Genomic DNA, 18300 nt, shown 5'->3' on the forward strand with positions numbered 1-18300 from the left:
CCAATCCTATCACTGCTGCGTTTATGCCCCTGTACACATGCTTGATTCTCTTTCGGAGACATAGCAATCCATAGGTTTTAAGATACTTACTAGTCAGGTACATTCTTAGGCGTTTAATATGCGGTGTTGAGTCCGTTTCGTTGAGCAAGGAGTAGCTCTTGTCTATTCCATATTTGGCTTAAGGAACTTTATCTGTGCTCATTTCAATCTCTGGTTTTATGCAGCACCCCAACTCACCTTTACCCTTAAGCAAGCATAAGTTGGTTTTCTAAATTTGAGACCCTGTTCTGTTTTGGAATGCAGTTCCTGTGTAGCCAAGTTTACATTCCGTGTATTAGTGATATCTTATGATGTTTCTTTTTCTGTGTGACTTATTTCATTTAGAATCATCATACCTGAATCCACTCATTGTGCTGCTACGGGCCTGATGACACAGATTTCATTGTTGAGTGATATTGCTTTGTAAGTAAATACCACAACTTCTTTATCCATTTTTCACTTTCTGCGATGTTGAACTTGTACTGTAAACGAGGTTCTTGTAAACAGAGCCGTTCCAAACTTTGGGGTGGCTGTGTCTTTTTGATTTTAATTTCCCTAAGCTATAGGACCATAAGTGGAAGTGCCCTAGGTTCTGTTGCTTTGTTTGTTAGTTGTTTCAGGAAACACCATACACTTCTCCCAAGTGGTTCTTGGCAATTTACATCCCGCCCATCAGCATAACAAGGCTCCCAGTTCTCCATGGCCTGTCCTGCCTTTCTGGATTTTACACTTTTTTCAGATGGCCCTTTTGACCGGGGGGAAGTGAGACTTCATTGTAGTGCAGATTTCCTTTGCAAGCTTGCTTGGTTGGCCAAAAAGGGCGTATGCGTTTTTTCCTGAATATATTCAGGAAAAAACGCATACGCCCTTTTTGGCCAAGTGCATCATTGTGGACGTTCTGCCTCTTTTCCTATGCTTTCAATGCAATTCCAGTCTACCTCCTGAAATCGGTTTCCTGCAATTCTGCCCCGCTTTCAAGTCCTCTTGGCAGCCTTACTTCAGTCTATTTTTGGACGATAGCTGTCATTTATAACTCTGCAGGTTTGTGAATTACAGTGCCCCTGAGCTCCTTTCTTCAACTCGCTTTCTTTTGAGCTGGCCGCAACACCGCAGGATGGCTTCAGGCCCTAATCTGTTTCCGGCACGGCACGCTGAGCCTTTGGTTATTTCCTCTTCCTAGTGGGAAATGAGAGTTAAATTTGCCCGTCGAGACACCTCCAGCTAGCCTCTCATTGGTTCTCGCTATTCCTGTTCATCTTCCGCAGAAATTGCAAACTGGGCCAAACAGGAGGTTAAAGGCACTGACTCTCCAAGTCGGGAGAGTGTTAGTAAAGCGTCTGGAATGTTGCACCCGAGTACCAGGGGAGGAAAACTGAGACATATTTGAATACGTCTCCCGTTCACATGGTTGATCATACTCTGGGTTCCACATGCATGTTTTAGCTGAAGGAAGAATACCTTAAACCTGGAGAGTTGAGACCCGTGTAATGGGTACCATGCAATATGACTTCAAAGGGTCTTCATATGCTCACCGAACCTCTCCAATCCTATCACTGCTGCGTTTATGCCCCTGTACACATGCTTGATTCTCTTTCGGAGACATAGCAATCCATAGGTTTTAAGATACTTACTAGTCAGGTACATTCTTAGGCGTTTAATATGGGGTGTTGAGTCCATTTCGTTGAGCAAGGAGTAGCTCTTGTCTATTCCATATTTGGCTTAAGGAACTTTATCTGTGCTCATTTCAATCTCTGGTTTTATGCAGCACCCCAACTCACCTTTCCCCTTAAGCAAGCATAAGTTGGTTTTCTAAATTTGAGACCCTGTTCTGTTCTGTAATTCAGTTCCTGTGTAGCCAAGTTTATATTCCGTGTATTACTGATATGTTATGATGTTTCTTTTTCTGTGTGACTTATTTCAGTTAGAATCATCATACCTGAATCCACTCATTGTGCTGCTAAGGGCCTGATGACACAGATTTCATTGCTGAGTGATATTGCTTTGTAAGTAAATACCACAACTTCTTTATCCATTTTTCACTTTCTGCAATGTTGAACTTGTACTGTAAACGAGCTTCTTGTAAACAGAGCCAATCCAAACTTTGGGGTGGCTGTGTCTTTTTGATTTTAATTTCCCTAAGCTATAGGACCATAAGTGAAAGTGCCCTAGGTTCTGTTGCTTTGTTTTTTAGATGTTTCAGGAAACACCATACACTTCTCCCGAGTGGTTGTTGGCAATTTACATCCCGCCCATCAGCATAACAAGGCTCCCAGTTCTCCATGGCCTGTCTTGCCTTTCTGGATTTTACACTTTTTTCAGATGGCCCTTTTGACCGGGGGGAAGTGAGACTTCATTGTAGTGCAGATTTCCTTTGCAAGCTTGCTTGGTTGGCCAAAAAGGGCGTATGCGTTTTTTCCTGAATATATTCAGGAAAAAACGCATACGCCCTTTTTGGCCAAGTGCATCATTGTGGACGTTCTGCCTCTTTTCCTATGCTTTCAATGCAATTCCAGTCTACCTCCTGAAATCGGTTTCCTGCAATTCTGCCCCGCTTCAAGTCCTCTTGGCAGCCTTACTTCAGTCTATTTTTGGATGATAGCTGTCATTTATAACTCTGCAGGTTTGTGAATTACAGTGCCCCTGAGCTCCTTTCTTCAACTCGCTTTCTTTTGAGCTGGCCGCAACACCGCAGGATGGCTTCAGGCCCTAATCTGGTTCCGGCAGGGCACGCTGAGCCTTTGGTTATTTCCTCTTCCTGGTGGGAAATGAGAGTTAAATTTGCCCGTCCAGACACCTCCAGCTAGCCTCTCATTGGTTCTCGCTATTCCTGTTCATCTTCCGCAGAAATTGCAAACTGGGCCAAACAGGAGGTTAAAGGGACTGACTCTCCAAGTCGGGAGAGTGTTAGTAAAGCGTCTGGAATGTTGCACCCAAGTACCAGGGTACGAAAACTGAGACATATTTGAACACGTCTCCCGATCACATGGTTGATCATACTCTAGGTTCCACATGCATGTTTTAGCTGAAGGAAGAATACCTTAAACCTGGGTATTTGAAACCCGTGGAATGGGTACCATGCAATATGACTTCAAAGGGTATTCATTTGCTCACCGAACCTCTCCAATCCTATCACTGCTGCGTTTATGCCCCTGTACACACGCTTGATTCTCTTTTGGAGACATAGCAATCCATAGGTTTTAAGATACTTATTAGTCAGGTACATTCTTAGGCGTTTAATATGCGGTGTTGAGTCCATTTCGTTGAGCAAGGAGTAGCTCTTGTCTATTCCATATTTGGCTTAAGGAACTTTATCTGTGCTCATTTCAATCTCTGGTTTTATGCAGCACCCCAACTCACCTTTACCCTTAAGCAAGCATAAGTTGGTTTTCTAAATTTGAGACCCTGTTCTGTTCTGTAATTCAGTTCCTGTGTAGCCAAGTTTACATTCCGTGTATTACTGATATCTTATGATGTTTCTTCTTCTGTGTGACTTATTTCAGTTAGAATCATCATACCTGAATCCACTCATTGTGCTGCTAAGGGCCTGATGACACAGATTTCATTGCTGAGTGATATTGCTTTGTAAGTAAATACCACAACTTCTTTATCCATTTTTCACTTTCTGCGATGTTGAACTTGTACTGTAAACGAGGTTCTTGTAAACAGAGCCGTTCCAAACTTTGGGGTGGCTGTGTCTTTTTGATTTTAATTTCCCTAAGCTATAGGACCATAAGTGGAAGTGCCCTAGGCTCTGTTGCTTTGTTTTTTAGATGTTTCAAAAACACCATACCCTTCTCCTGAATGTCTGTTGGCAATTTACATCCCGCCCATCAGCATAACAAGGCTCCCAGTTCTCCATGGCCTGTCCTGCCTTTCTGGATTTTACACTTTTTTCAGATGGCCCTTTTGACCGGAGGGAAGTGAGACTTCATTGTAGTGCAGATTTCCTTTGCAAGTTTGCTTGGTTGGCCAAAAAGGGCGTATGCCTTTCTTCCTGAATATATTCAGGAAAAAACGCATACGCCCTTTTTGGCCAAGTGCATCATTGTGGACGTTCTGCCTCTTTTCCTATGCTTTCAATGCAATTACAGTCTACCTCCTGAAATCGGTTTCCTGCAATTCTGCCCCGCTTTCAAGTCCTCTTGGCAGCCTTACTTCAGTATATTTTTGGACGATAGCTGTCATTTATAACTCTGCAGGTTTGTGAATTACAGTGCCCCTGAGCTCCTTTCTTCAACTCGCTTTCTTGTGACCTGGCCGCAACACCGCAGGATGTCTTCAGGCCCTAATCTGGTTCTGGCACGGCACGCTGAGCCTTTGGTTAATTCCTCTTCCTGGTGGGAAATGAGAGTTAAATTTGCCCATCCAGACACCTCCAGCTAGTCTCTCATTGGTTCTCGCTATTCCTGTTCATCTTCCACAGAAATTGCAAACTGGGCCAAACAGGAGGTTAAAGGGACTGACTCTCCAAGTGGGGAGAGTGTTAGTAAAGCGTCTGGAATGTTGCACCCGAGTACCAGGGTACGAAAACTGAGACATATTTGAACACGTCTCCCGTTCACATGGTTGATCATACTTGGGTTCCACATGCATGTTTTAGCTGAAGGAAGAATACCTTAAACCTGGAGAGTTAAGACCCGTGTAATGGGTACCATGCAATATGACTTCAAAGGGTCTTCATTTGCTCACCGAACCTCTCCAATCCTATCACTGCTGCGTTTATGTCCCTGTACACATGCTTGATTCTCTTTCAGAGACATAGCAATCCATAGGTCGTAAGATACTTACTAGTCAGGTACATTCTTAGGCGTTTAATATGCGGTGTTGAGTCCGTTTCGTTGAGCAAGGAGTAGCTCTTGTCTATTCCATATTTGGCTTAAGGAACTTTATCTGTGCTCATTTCAATCTCTGGTTTTATGCAGCACCCCAACTCACCTTTCCCCTTAAGCAAGCATAAGTTGGTTTTCTAAATTTGAGACCCTGTTCTGTTTTGGAATGCAGTTCCTGTGTAGCCAAGTTTACATTCCGTGTATTAGTGATATCTTATGATGTTTCTTTTTCTGTGTGACTTATTTCAGTTAGAATCATCATACCTGAATCCACTCATTGTGCTGCTAAGGGCCTGATGACACAGATTTCATTGCTGAGTGATATTGCTTTGTAAGTAAATACCACAACTTCTTTATCCATTTTTCACTTTCTGCGATGTTGAACTTGTACTGTAAACGAGGTTCTTGTAAACAGAGCCGTTCCAAACTTTGGGGTGGCTGTGTCTTTTTGATTTTAATTTCCCTAAGCTATAGGACCATAAGTGGAAGTGCCCTAGGTTCTGTTGCTTTGTTTGTTAGTTGTTTCAGGAAACACCATACACTTCTCCCAAGTGGTTCTTGGCAATTTACATCCCGCCCATCAGCATAACAAGGCTCCCAGTTCTCCATGGCCTGTCCTGCCTTTCTGGATTTTACACTTTTTTCAGATGGCCCTTTTGACCGAGGGGAAGTGAGACTTCATTGTAGTGCAGATTTCATTTGCAAGCTTGCTTGGTTGGCCAAAAAGGGCGTATGCGTTTTTTCCTGAATATATTCAGGAAAAAACGCATACGCCCTTTTTGGCCAAGTGCATCATTGTGGACGTTCTGCCTCTTTTCCTATGCTTTCAATGCAATTCCAGTCTACCTCCTGAAATCGGTTTCCTGCAATTCTGCCCCGCTTTCAAGTCCTCTTGGCAGCCTTACTTCAGTCTATTTTTGGACGATAGCTGTCATTTATAACTCTGCAGGTTTGTGAATTACAGTGCCCCTGAGCTCCTTTCTTCAACTCGCTTTCTTTTGAGCTGCCCGCAACACCGCAGGATGGCTTCAGGCCCTAATCTGGTTCCGGCCCGGCATGCTGAGCCTTTGGTTAATTCCTCTTCCTGGTGGGAAATGAGAGTTGAATTTGCCCGTTCAGACACCTCCAGCTAGCCTCTCATTGGTTCTCGCTATTCCTGTTCATCTTCCGCAGAAATTGCAAACTGGGCCAAACAGGAGGTTAAAGGGACTGACTCTCCAAGTCGGGAGAGTGTTAGTAAAGCGTCTGGAATGTTGCACACGAGTACCAGGGTACGAAAACTGAAACATATTTGAACACGTCTCCCATTCACATGGTTGATCATACTCTGGGTTCCACATGCATGTTTTAGCTGAAGGAAGAATACCTTAAACCTGGAGAGTTGAGACCCGTGGAATGGGTACCATGCAATATGACTTCAAAGGGTCTTCATTTGCTCACCGAACCTCTCCAATCCTATCACTGCTGCGTTTATGCCCCTGTACACACGCTTGATTCTCTTTTGGAGACATAGCAATCCATAGGTTTTAAGATACTTACTAGTCAGGTACATTCTTAGGCGTTTAATATGGGGTTTTGAGTCCATTTCGTTGAGCAAGGAGTAGCTCTTGTCTATTCCATATTTGGCTTAAGGAACTTTATCTGTGCTCATTTCAATCTCTGGTTTTATGCAGCACCCCAACTCACCTTTCCCCTTAAGCAAGCATAAGTTGGTTTTCTAAATTTGAGACCCTGTTCTGTTTTGGAATGCAGTTCCTGTGTAGCCAAGTTTACATTCCGTGTATTAGTGATATCTTATGATGTTTCTTTTTCTGTGTGACTTATTTCATTTAGAATCATCATACCTGAATCCACTCATTGTGCTGCTACGGGCCTGATGACACAGATTTCATTGCTGAGTGATATTGCTTTGTAAGTAAATACCACAACTTCTTTATCCATTTTTCACTTTCTGCGATGTTGAACTTGTACTGTAAACGAGGTTCTTGTAAACAGAGCCGTTCCAAACTTTGGGGTGGCTGTGTCTTTTTGATTTTAATTTCCCTAAGCTATAGGACCATAAGTGGAAGTGCCCTAGGTTCTGTTGCTTTGTTTGTTAGTTGTTTCAGGAAACACCATACACTTCTCCCAAGTGGTTCTTGGCAATTTACATCCCGCCCATCAGCATAACAAGGCTCCCAGTTCTCCATGGCCTGTCCTGCCTTTCTGGATTTTACACTTTTTTCAGATGGCCCTTTTGACCGGGGGGAAGTGAGACTTCATTGTAGTGCAGATTTCCTTTGCAAGCTTGCTTGGTTGGCCAAAAAGGGCGTATGCGTTTTTTCCTGAATATATTCAGGAAAAAACGCATACGCCCTTTTTGGCCAAGTGCATCATTGTGGACGTTCTGCCTCTTTTCCTATGCTTTCAATGCAATTCCAGTTTACCTCCTGAAATCGGTTTCCTGCAATTCTGCCCCGCTTTCAAGTCCTCTTGGCAGCCTTACTTCAGTCTATTTTTGGACGATAGCTGTCATTTATAACTCTGCAGGTTTGTGAATTACAGTGCCCCTGAGCTCCTTTCTTCAACTCGCTTTCTTTTGAGCTGGCCGCAACACCGCAGGATGGCTTCAGGCCCTAATCTGGTTCCGGCACGGCACGCTGAGCCTTTGGTTATTTCCTCTTCCTGGTGGGAAATGAGAGTTAAATTTGCCCGTCCAGACACCTCCAGCTAGCCTCTCATTGGTTCTCGCTATTCCTGTTCATCTTCCGCAGAAATTGCAAACTGGGCCAAACAGGAGGTTAAAGGCACTGACTCTCCAAGTTGGGAGAGTGTTAGTAAAGCGTCTGGAATGTTGCACCCGAGTACCAGGGGAGGAAAACTGAGACATATTTGAATACGTCTCCCGTTCACATGGTTGATCATACTCTGGGTTCCACATGCATGTTTTAGCTGAAGGAAGAATACCTTAAACCTGGAGAGTTGAGACCCGTGTAATGGGTACCATGCAATATGACTTCAAAGGGTCTTCATATGCTCACCGAACCTCTCCAATCCTATCACTGCTGCGTTTATGCCCCTGTACACATGCTTGATTCTCTTTCGGAGACATAGCAATCCATAGGTTTTAAGATACTTACTAGTCAGGTACATTCTTAGGCGTTTAATATGGGGTGTTGAGTCCATTTCGTTGAGCAAGGAGTAGCTCTTGTCTATTCCATATTTGGCTTAAGGAACTTTATCTGTGCTCATTTCAATCTCTGGTTTTATGCAGCACCCCAACTCACCTTTCCCCTTAAGCAAGCATAAGTTGGTTTTCTAAATTTGAGACCCTGTTCTGTTCTGTAATTCAGTTCCTGTGTAGCCAAGTTTATATTCCGTGTATTACTGATATGTTATGATGTTTCTTTTTCTGTGTGACTTATTTCAGTTAGAATCATCATACCTGAATCCACTCATTGTGCTGCTAAGGGCCTGATGACACAGATTTCATTGCTGAGTGATATTGCTTTGTAAGTAAATACCACAACTTCTTTATCCATTTTTCACTTTCTGCGATGTTGAACTTGTACTGTAAACGAGCTTCTTGTAAACAGAGCCAATCCAAACTTTGGGGTGGCTGTGTCTTTTTGATTTTAATTTCCCTAAGCTATAGGACCATAAGTGAAAGTGCTCTAGGTTCTGTTGCTTTGTTTTTTAGATGTTTCAGGAAACACCATACACTTCTCCCGAGTGGTTGTTTGCAATTTACATCCCGCCCATCACCATAACAAGGCTCCCAGTTCTCCATGGCCTGTCCTGCCTTTCTGGATTTTACACTTTTTTCAGATGGCCCTTTTGACCGGGGGGAAGTGAGACTTCATTGTAGTGCAGATTTCCTTTGCAAGCTTGCTTGGTTGGCCAAAAAGGGCGTATGCGTTTTTTCCTGAATATATTCAGGAAAAAACGCATACGCCCTTTTTGGCCAAGTGCATCATTGTGGACGTTCTGCCTCTTTTCCTATGCTTTCAATGCAATTCCAGTCTACCTCCTGAAATCGGTTTCCTGCAATTCTGCCCCGCTTCAAGTCCTCTTGGCAGCCTTACTTCAGTCTATTTTTGGATGATAGCTGTCATTTATAACTCTGCAGGTTTGTGAATTACAGTGCCCCTGAGCTCCTTTCTTCAACTCGCTTTCTTTTGAGCTGGCCGCAACACCGCAGGATGGCTTCAGGCCCTAATCTGGTTCCGGCAGGGCACGCTGAGCCTTTGGTTATTTCCTCTTCCTGGTGGGAAATGAGAGTTAAATTTGCCCGTCCAGACACCTCCAGCTAGCCTCTCATTGGTTCTCGCTATTCCTGTTCATCTTCCGCAGAAATTGCAAACTGGGCCAAACAGGAGGTTAAAGGGACTGACTCTCCAAGTCGGGAGAGTGTTAGTAAAGCGTCTGGAATGTTGCACCCAAGTACCAGGGTACGAAAACTGAGACATATTTGAACACGTCTCCCGATCACATGGTTGATCATACTCTAGGTTCCACATGCATGTTTTAGCTGAAGGAAGAATACCTTAAACCTGGGTATTTGAAACCCGTGGAATGGGTACCATGCAATATGACTTCAAAGGGTATTCATTTGCTCACCGAACCTCTCCAATCCTATCACTGCTGCGTTTATGCCCCTGTACACACGCTTGATTCTCTTTTGGAGACATAGCAATCCATAGGTTTTAAGATACTTATTAGTCAGGTACATTCTTAGGCGTTTAATATGCGGTGTTGAGTCCATTTCGTTGAGCAAGGAGTAGCTCTTGTCTATTCCATATTTGGCTTAAGGAACTTTATCTGTGCTCATTTCAATCTCTGGTTTTATGCAGCACCCCAACTCACCTTTCCCCTTAAGCAAGCATAAGTTGGTTTTCTAAATTTGAGACCCTGTTCTGTTCTGTAATTCAGTTCCTGTGTAGCCAAGTTTATATTCCGTGTATTACTGATATCTTATGATGTTTCTTCTTCTGTGTGACTTATTTCAGTTAGAATCATCATACCTGAATCCACTCATTGTGCTGCTAAGGGCCTGATGACACAGATTTCATTGCTGAGTGATATTGCTTTGTAAGTAAATACCACAACTTCTTTATCCATTTTTCACTTTCTGCGATGTTGAACTTGTACTGTAAACGAGGTTCTTGTAAACAGAGCCGTTCCAAACTTTGGGGTGGCTGTGTCTTTTTGATTTTAATTTCCCTAAGCTATAGGACCATAAGTGGAAGTGCCCTAGGCTCTGTTGCTTTGTTTTTTAGATGTTTCAAAAACACCATACCCTTCTCCTGAATGTCTGTTGGCAATTTACATCCCGCCCATCAGCATAACAAGGCTCCCAGTTCTCCATGGCCTGTCCTGCCTTTCTGGATTTTACACTTTTTTCAGATGGCCCTTTTGACCGGAGGGAAGTGAGACTTCATTGTAGTGCAGATTTCCTTTGCAAGTTTGCTTGGTTGGCCAAAAAGGGCGTATGCGTTTCTTCCTGAATATATTCAGGAAAAAACGCATACGCCCTTTTTGGCCAAGTGCATCATTGTGGACGTTCTGCCTCTTTTCCTATGCTTTCAATGCAATTCCAGTCTACCTCCTGAAATCGGTTTCCTGCAATTCTGCCCCGCTTTCAAGTCCTCTTGGCAGCCTTACTTCAGTCTATTTTTGGACGATAGCTGTCATTTATAACTCTGCAGGTTTGTGAATTACAGTGCCCCTGAGCTCCTTTCTTCAACTCGCTTTCTTGTGACCTGGCCGCAACACCGCAGGATGGCTTCAGGCCCTAATCTGTTTCCGGCACGGCACGCTGAGCCTTTGGTTATTTCCTCTTCCTGGTGGGAAATGAGAGTTAAATTTGCCCGTCCAGACACCTCCAGCGAGTCTCTCATTGCTTCTCGCTATTCCTGTTCATCTTCCAAGAAATAGCAAACTGGGCCAAACAAGAGGTTAAAGGCGCTGACTCTCCAAGTGGGGAGAGTGTTAGTAAAGCGTCCGGAATGTTGCACCCGAGTACCAGGGCAGGAAAACTGAGACATATTTGAACACGTCTCCCGTTCACATGGTTGATCATACTTGGGTTCCACATGCATCTTTTAGCTGAAGGAAGAATACCTTAAACCTGGAGAGTTAAGACCCGTGTAATGGGTACCATGCAATATGACTTCAAAGGGTCTTCATTTGCTCACCGAACCTCTCCAATCCTATCACTGCTGCGTTTATGTCCCTGTACACATGCTTGATTCTCTTTCAGAGACATAGCAATCCATAGGTCGTAAGATACTTACTAGTCAGGTACATTCTTAGGCGTTTAATATGCGGTGTTGAGTCCGTTTCGTTGAGCAAGGAGTAGCTCTTGTCTATTCCATATTTGGCTTAAGGAACTTTATCTGTGCTCATTTCAATCTCTGGTTTTATGCAGCACCCCAACTCACCTTTCCCCTTAAGCAAGCATAAGTTGGTTTTCTAAATTTGAGACCCTGTTCTGTTTTGGAATGCAGTTCCTGTGTATCCAAGTTTACATTCCATGTATTAGTGATATCTTATGATGTTTCTTTTTCTGTGTGACTTATTTCAGTTAGAATCATCATACCTGAATCCACTCATTGTGCTGCTAAGGGCCTGATGACACAGATTTCATTGCTGAGTGATATTGCTTTGTAAGTAAATACCACAACTTCTTTATCCATTTTTCACTTTCTGCGATGTTGAACTTGTACTGTAAACGAGGTTCTTGTAAACAGAGCCGTTCCAAACTTTGGGGTGGCTGTGTCTTTTTCATTTTAATTTCCCTAAGCTATAGGACCATAAGTGGAAGTGCCCTAGGCTCTGTTGCTTTGTTTGTTAGTTGTTTCAGGAAACACCATACACTTCTCCCAAGTGGTTCTTGGCAATTTACATCCCGCCCATCAGCATAACAAGGCTCCCAGTTCTCCATGGCCTGTCCTGCCTTTCTGGATTTTACACTTTTTTCAGATGGCCCTTTTGACCGGGGGGAAGTGAGACTTCATTGTAGTGCAGATTTCCTTTGCAAGCTTGCTTGGTTGGCCAAAAAGGGCGTATGCGTTTTTTCCTGAATATATTCAGGAAAAAATGCATACGCCCTTTTTGGCCAAGTGCATCATTGTGGACGTTCTGCCTCTTTTCCTATGCTTTCAATGCAATTCCAGTCTACCTCCTGAAATCGGTTTCCTGCAATTCTGCCCCGCTTTCAAGTCCTCTTGGCAGCCTTACTTCAGTCTATTTTTGGACGATAGCTGTCATTTATAACTCTGCAGGTTTGTGAATTACAGTGCCCCTGAGCTCCTTTCTTCAACTCGCTTTCTTTTGAGCTGGCCGCAACACCGCAGGATGGCTTCAGGCCCTAATCTGGTTCCGGCCCGGCATGCTGAGCCTTTGGTTAATTCCTCTTCCTGGTGGGAAATGAGAGTTGAATTTGCCCGTCCAGACACCTCCAGCTAGCCTCTCATTGGTTCTCGCTATTCCTGTTCATCTTCCGCAGAAATTGCAAACTGGGCCAAACAGGAGGTTAAAGGGACTGACTCTCCAAGTCGGGAGAGTGTTAGTAAAGCGTCTGGAATGTTGCACACGAGTACCAGGGGAGGAATACTGAGACATATTTGAACACGTCTCCCGTTCACATGGTTGATCATACTCTGGGTTCCACATGCATGTTTTAGCTGAAGGAAGAATACCTTAAACCTGGAGAGTTGAGACCCGTGTAATGGGTACCATGCAATATGACTTCAAAGGGTCTTCATTTGCTCACCGAACCTCTCCAATCCTATCACTGCTGCGTTTATGCCCCTGTACACACGCTTGATTCTCTTTTGGAGACATAGCAATCCATAGGTTTTAAGATACTTACTAGTCAGGTACATTCTTAGGCGTTTAATATGGGGTTTTGAGTCCATTTCGTTGAGCAAGGAGTAGCTCTTGTCTATTCCATATTTGGCTTAAGGAACTTTATCTGTGCTCATTTCAATCTCTGGTTTTATGCAGCACCCCAACTCACCTTTCCCCTTAAGCAAGCATAAGTTGGTTTTCTAAATTTGAGACCCTGTTCTGTTTTGGAATGCAGTTCCTGTGTAGCCAAGTTTACATTCCGTGTATTAGTGATATCTTATGATGTTTCTTTTTCTGTGTGACTTATTTCAGTTAGAATCATCATACCTGAATCCACTCATTGTGCTGCTAAGGGCCTGATGACACAGATTTCATTGCTGAGTGATATTGCTTTGTAAGTAAATACCACAACTTCTTTATCCATTTTTCACTTTCTGCGATGTTGAACTTGTACTGTAAATGAGGTTCTTGTAAACAGAGCCGTTCCAAACTTTGGGGTGGCTGTGTCTTTTTCATTTTAATTTCCCTAAGCTATAGGACCATAAGTGGAAGTGCCCTAGGTTCTGTTGCTTTGTTTTTTAGTTGTTTCAGGAAACACCATACACTTCTCCCAAGTGGTTCTTGGCAATTTACATCCCGCCCATCAGCATAACAAGGCTCCCAGTTCTCCATGGCCTGTCCTGCCTTTCTGGATTTTACACTTTTTTCAGATGGCCCTTTTGACCGGGGGGAAGTGAGACTTCATTGTAGTGCAGATTTCCTTTGCAAGCTTGCTTGGTTGGCCAAAAAGGGCGTATGCGTTTTTTCCTGAATATATTCAGGAAAAAACGCATACGCCCTTTTTGGCCAAGTGCATCATTGTGGACGTTCTGCCTCTTTTCCTATGCTTTCAATGCAATTCCAGTCTACCTCCTGAAATCGGTTTCCTGCAATTCTGCCCCGCTTTCAAGTCCTCTTGGCAGCCTTACTTCAGTCTATTTTTGGACGATAGCTGTCATTTATAACTCTGCAGGTTTGTGAATTACAGTGCCCCTGAGCTCCTTTCTTCAACTCGCTTTCTTGTGACCTGGCCGCAACACCGCAGGATGGCTTCAGGCCCTAATCTGGTTCCGGCCCGGCATGCTGAGCCTTTGGTTAATTCCTCTTCCTGGTGGGAAATGAGAGTTGAATTTGCCCGTCCAGACACCTCCAGCTAGCCTCTCATTGGTTCTCGCTATTCCTGTTCATCTTCCGCAGAAATTGCAAACTGGGCCAAACAGGAGGTTAAAGGGACTGACTCTCCAAGTCGGGAGAGTGTTAGTAAAGCGTCTGGAATGTTGCACCCGAGTACCAGGGGAGGAAAACTGAGACATATTTGAACACGTCTCCCGTTCACATGGTTGATCATACTCTGGGTTCCACATGCATGTTTTAGCTGAAGGAAGAATACCTTAAACCTGGAGAGTTGAGACCCGTGTAATGGGTACCATGCAATATGACTTCAAAGGGTCTTCATTTGCTCACCCAACCTCTCCAATCCTATCACTGCTGCGTTTATGCCCCTGTACACACGCTTGATTCTCTTTTGGAGACATAGCAATCCATAGGTTTTAAGATACTTACTAGTCAGGTACATTCTTAGGCGTTTAATATGGGGTTTTGAGTCCATTTCGTTGAGCAAGGAGTAGCTCTTGTCTATTCCATATTTGGCTTAAGGAACTTTATCTGTGCTCATTTCAATCTCTGGTTTTATGCAGCACCCCAACTCACCTTTCCCCTTAAGCAAGCATAAGTTGGTTTTCTAAATTTGAGACCCTGTTCTGTTTTGGAATGCAGTTCCTGTGTAGCCAAGTTTACATTCCGTGTATTAGTGATATCTTATGATGTTTCTTTTTCTGTGTGACTTATTTCAGTTAGAATCATCATACCTGAATCCACTCATTGTGCTGCTAAGGGCCTGATGACACAGATTTCATTGCTGAGTGATATTGCTTTGTAAGTAAATACCACAACTTCTTTATCCATTTTTCACTTTCTGCGATGTTGAACTTGTACTGTAAACGAGGTTCTTGTAAACAGAGCCGTTCCAAACTTTGGGGTGGCTGTGTCTTTTTCATTTTAATTTCCCTAAGCTATAGGACCATAAGTGGAAGTGCCCTAGGTTCTGTTGCTTTGTTTTTTCGATGTTTCAGGAAACACCATACACTTCTCCCAAGTGGTTCTTGGCAATTTACATCCCGCCCATCAGCATAACAAGGCTCCCAGTTCTCCATGGCCTGTCCTGCCTTTCTGGATTTTACACTTTTTTCAGATGGCCCTTTTGACCGGAGGGAAGTGAGACTTCATTGTAGTGCAGATTTCCTTTGCAAGCTTGCTTGGTTGGCCAAAAAGGGCGTATACGTTTTTTCCTGAATATATTCAGGAAAAAACGCATACGCCCTTTTTGGCCAAGTGCATCATTGTGGACGTTCTGCCTCTTCCTATGCTTTCAATGCAATTCCAGTCTACCTCCTGAAATCGGTTTCCTGCAATTCTGCCCCGCTTTCAAGTCCTCTTGGCAGCCTTACTTCAGTCTATTTTTGGACGATAGCTGTCATTTATAACTCTGCAGGTTTGTGAATTACAGTGCCCCTGAGCTCCTTTCTTCAACTCGCTTTCTTGTGACCTGGCCGCAACACCGCAGGATGGCTTCAGGCCCTAATCTGGTTCCGGCCCGGCATGCTGAGCCTTTGGTTAATTCCTCTTCCTGGTGGGAAATGAGAGTTAAATTTGCCCGTCCAGACACCTCCAGCTAGCCTTTCATTGGTTCTCGCTATTCCTGTTCATCTTCCGCAGAAATTGCAAACTGGGCCAAACAGGAGGTTAAAGGGACTGACTCTCCAAGTCGGGAGAGTGTTAGTAAAGCGTCTGGAATGTTGCACCCGAGTACCAGGGGAGGAAAACTGAGACATATTTGAACACGTCTCCCGATCACATGGTTGATCATACTCTGGGTTCCACATGCATGTTTTAGCTGAAGGAAGAATACCTTAAACCTGGAGAGTTGAGACCCGTGGAATGGGTACCATGCAATATGACTTCAAAGGGTCTTCATTTGCTCACCGAACCTCTCCAATCCTATCACTGCTGCGTTTATGTCCCTGTACACACGCTTGATTCTCTTTTGGAGACATAGCAATCCATAGGTTTTAAGATACTTACTAGTCAGGTACATTCTTAGGCGTTTAATATGGGGTTTTGAGTCCATTTCGTTGAGCAAGGAGTAGCTCTTGTCTATTCCATATTTGGCTTAAGGAACTTTATCTGTGCTCATTTCAATCTCTGGTTTTATGCAGCACCCCAACTCACCTTTACCCTTAAGCAAGCATAAGTTGGTTTTCTAAATTTGAGACCCTGTTCTGTTTTGGAATGCAGTTCTTGTGTAGCCAAGTTTACATTCCGTGTATTAGTGATATCTTATGATGTTTCTTTTTCTGTGTGACTTATTTCAGTTAGAATCATCGTACCTTAATCCACTCATTATGCTGCTACGGGCCTGATGACATAGATTTCATTGCTGAGTGATACTGCATTGTACGTAAGTACCACAAGTTCTGTATCCATTTTTCACTTTCTGCGATGTTGAACTTGTACTGTAAACGAGGTTCTTGTAAACAGAGCCGTTCCAAACTTTGGGGTGGCTGTGTCTTTTTGATTTTAATTTCCCTAAGCTATAGGACCATAAGTGGAAGTGCCCTAGGCTCTGTTGCTTTGTTTGTTAGTTGTTTCAGGAAACACCATACACTTCTCCCAAGTGGTTCTTGGCAATTTACATCCCGCCCATCAGCATAACAAGGCTCCCAGTACTCCATGGCCTGTCCTGCCTTTCTGGATTTTACACTTTTTTCAGATGGCCCTTTTGACCGGGGGGAAGTGAGACTACATTGTAGTGCAGATTTCCTTTGCAAGCTTGCTTGGTTGGCCAAAAAGGGCGTATGCGTTTTTTCCTGAATATATTCAGGAAAAAACGCATACGCCCTTTTTGGCCAAGTGCATCATTGTGGACGTTCTGCCTCTTTTCCTATGCTTTCAATGCAATTCCAGTCTACCTCCTGAAATCGGTTTCCTGCAATTCTGCCCCGCTTTCAAGTCCTCTTGGCAGCCTTACTTCAGTCTATTTTTGGACGATAGCTGTCATTTATAACTCTGCAGGTTTGTGAATTACAGTGCCCCTGAGCTCCTTTCTTCAACTCGCTTTCTTTTGAGCTGGCCGCAACACCGCAGGATGGCTTCAGGCCCTAATCTGGTTCCGGCCCGGCATGCTGAGCCTTTGGTTAATTCCTTTTCCTGGTGGGAAATGAGAGTTGAATTTGCCCGTCCAGACACCTCCAGCTAGCCTCTCATTGGTTCTCGCTATTCCTGTTCATCTTCCGCAGAAATTGCAAACTGGGCCAAACAGGAGGTTAAAGGGACTGACTCTCCAAGTCGGGAGAGTGTTAGTAAAGCGTCTGGAATGTTGCACACGAGTACCAGGGGAGGAATACTGAGACATATTTGAACACGTCTCCCGTTCACATGGTTGATCATACTCTGGGTTCCACATGCATGTTTTAGCTGAAGGAAGAATACCTTAAACCTGGAGAGTTGAGACCCGTGTAATGGGTACCATGCAATATGACTTCAAAGGGTCTTCATTTGCTCACCGAACCTCTCCAATCCTATCACTGCTGCGTTTATGCCCCTGTACACACGCTTGATTCTCTTTTGGAGACATAGCAATCCATAGGTTTTAAGATACTTACTAGTCAGGTACATTCTTAGGCGTTTAATATGGGGTTTTGAGTCCATTTCGTTGAGCAAGGAGTAGCTCTTGTCTATTCCATATTTGGCTTAAGGAACTTTATCTGTGCTCATTTCAATCTCTGGTTTTATGCAGCACCCCAACTCACCTTTCCCCTTAAGCAAGCATAAGTTGGTTTTCTAAATTTGAGACCCTGTTCTGTTTTGGAATGCAGTTCCTGTGTAGCCAAGTTTACATTCCGTGTATTAGTGATATCTTATGATGTTTCTTTTTCTGTGTGACTTATTTCAGTTAGAATCATCATACCTGAATCCACTCATTGTGCTGCTAAGGGCCTGATGACACAGATTTCATTGCTGAGTGATATTGCTTTGTAAGTAAATACCACAACTTCTTTATCCATTTTTCACTTTCTGCGATGTTGAACTTGTACTGTAAACGAGGTTCTTGTAAACAGAGCCGTTCCAAACTTTGGGGTGGCTGTGTCTTTTTGATTTTAATTTCCCTAAGCTATAGGACCATAAGTGGAAGTGCCCTAGGTTCTGTTGCTTTGTTTGTTAGTTGTTTCAGGAAACACCATACACTTCTCCCAAGTGGTTCTTGGCAATTTACATCCCGCCCATCAGCATAACAAGGCTCCCAGTTCTCCATGGCCTGTCCTGCCTTTCTGGATTTTACACTTTTTTCAGATGGCCCTTTTGACCGGGGGGAAGTGAGACTTCATTGTAGTGCAGATTTCCTTTGCAAGCTTGCTTGGTTGGCCAAAAAGGGCGTATGCGTTTTTTCCTGAATATATTCAGGAAAAAACGCATACGCCCTTTTTGGCCAAGTGCATCATTG

At 43.7% G+C, this 18300-nt stretch overlaps 1 long non-coding RNA gene across 22 annotated transcripts in view; it reads left to right on the forward strand.

The window, feature by feature from the left end:
* The first annotated feature begins 379 nt into the window (after nucleotides 1-379).
* The window catches only part of LOC307181315, a 2020778-nt gene continuing 2002857 nt past the window's right edge, over nucleotides 380-18300 (forward strand). For all 22 annotated transcript variants that reach the window (XR_013826416.1, XR_013826417.1, XR_013826418.1 and 19 more), the window contains exons 1-2: nucleotides 380-466; nucleotides 6702-6779. This is a non-coding gene — a long non-coding RNA (uncharacterized lncRNA). The remainder of the gene's footprint in view (nucleotides 467-6701; nucleotides 6780-18300) is intronic.

Source organism: Stenella coeruleoalba (assembly GCF_951394435.1).
Source record: "Stenella coeruleoalba genome assembly, contig: scaffold_49, whole genome shotgun sequence".
Lineage (NCBI taxonomy): Eukaryota > Metazoa > Chordata > Mammalia > Artiodactyla > Delphinidae > Stenella > Stenella coeruleoalba.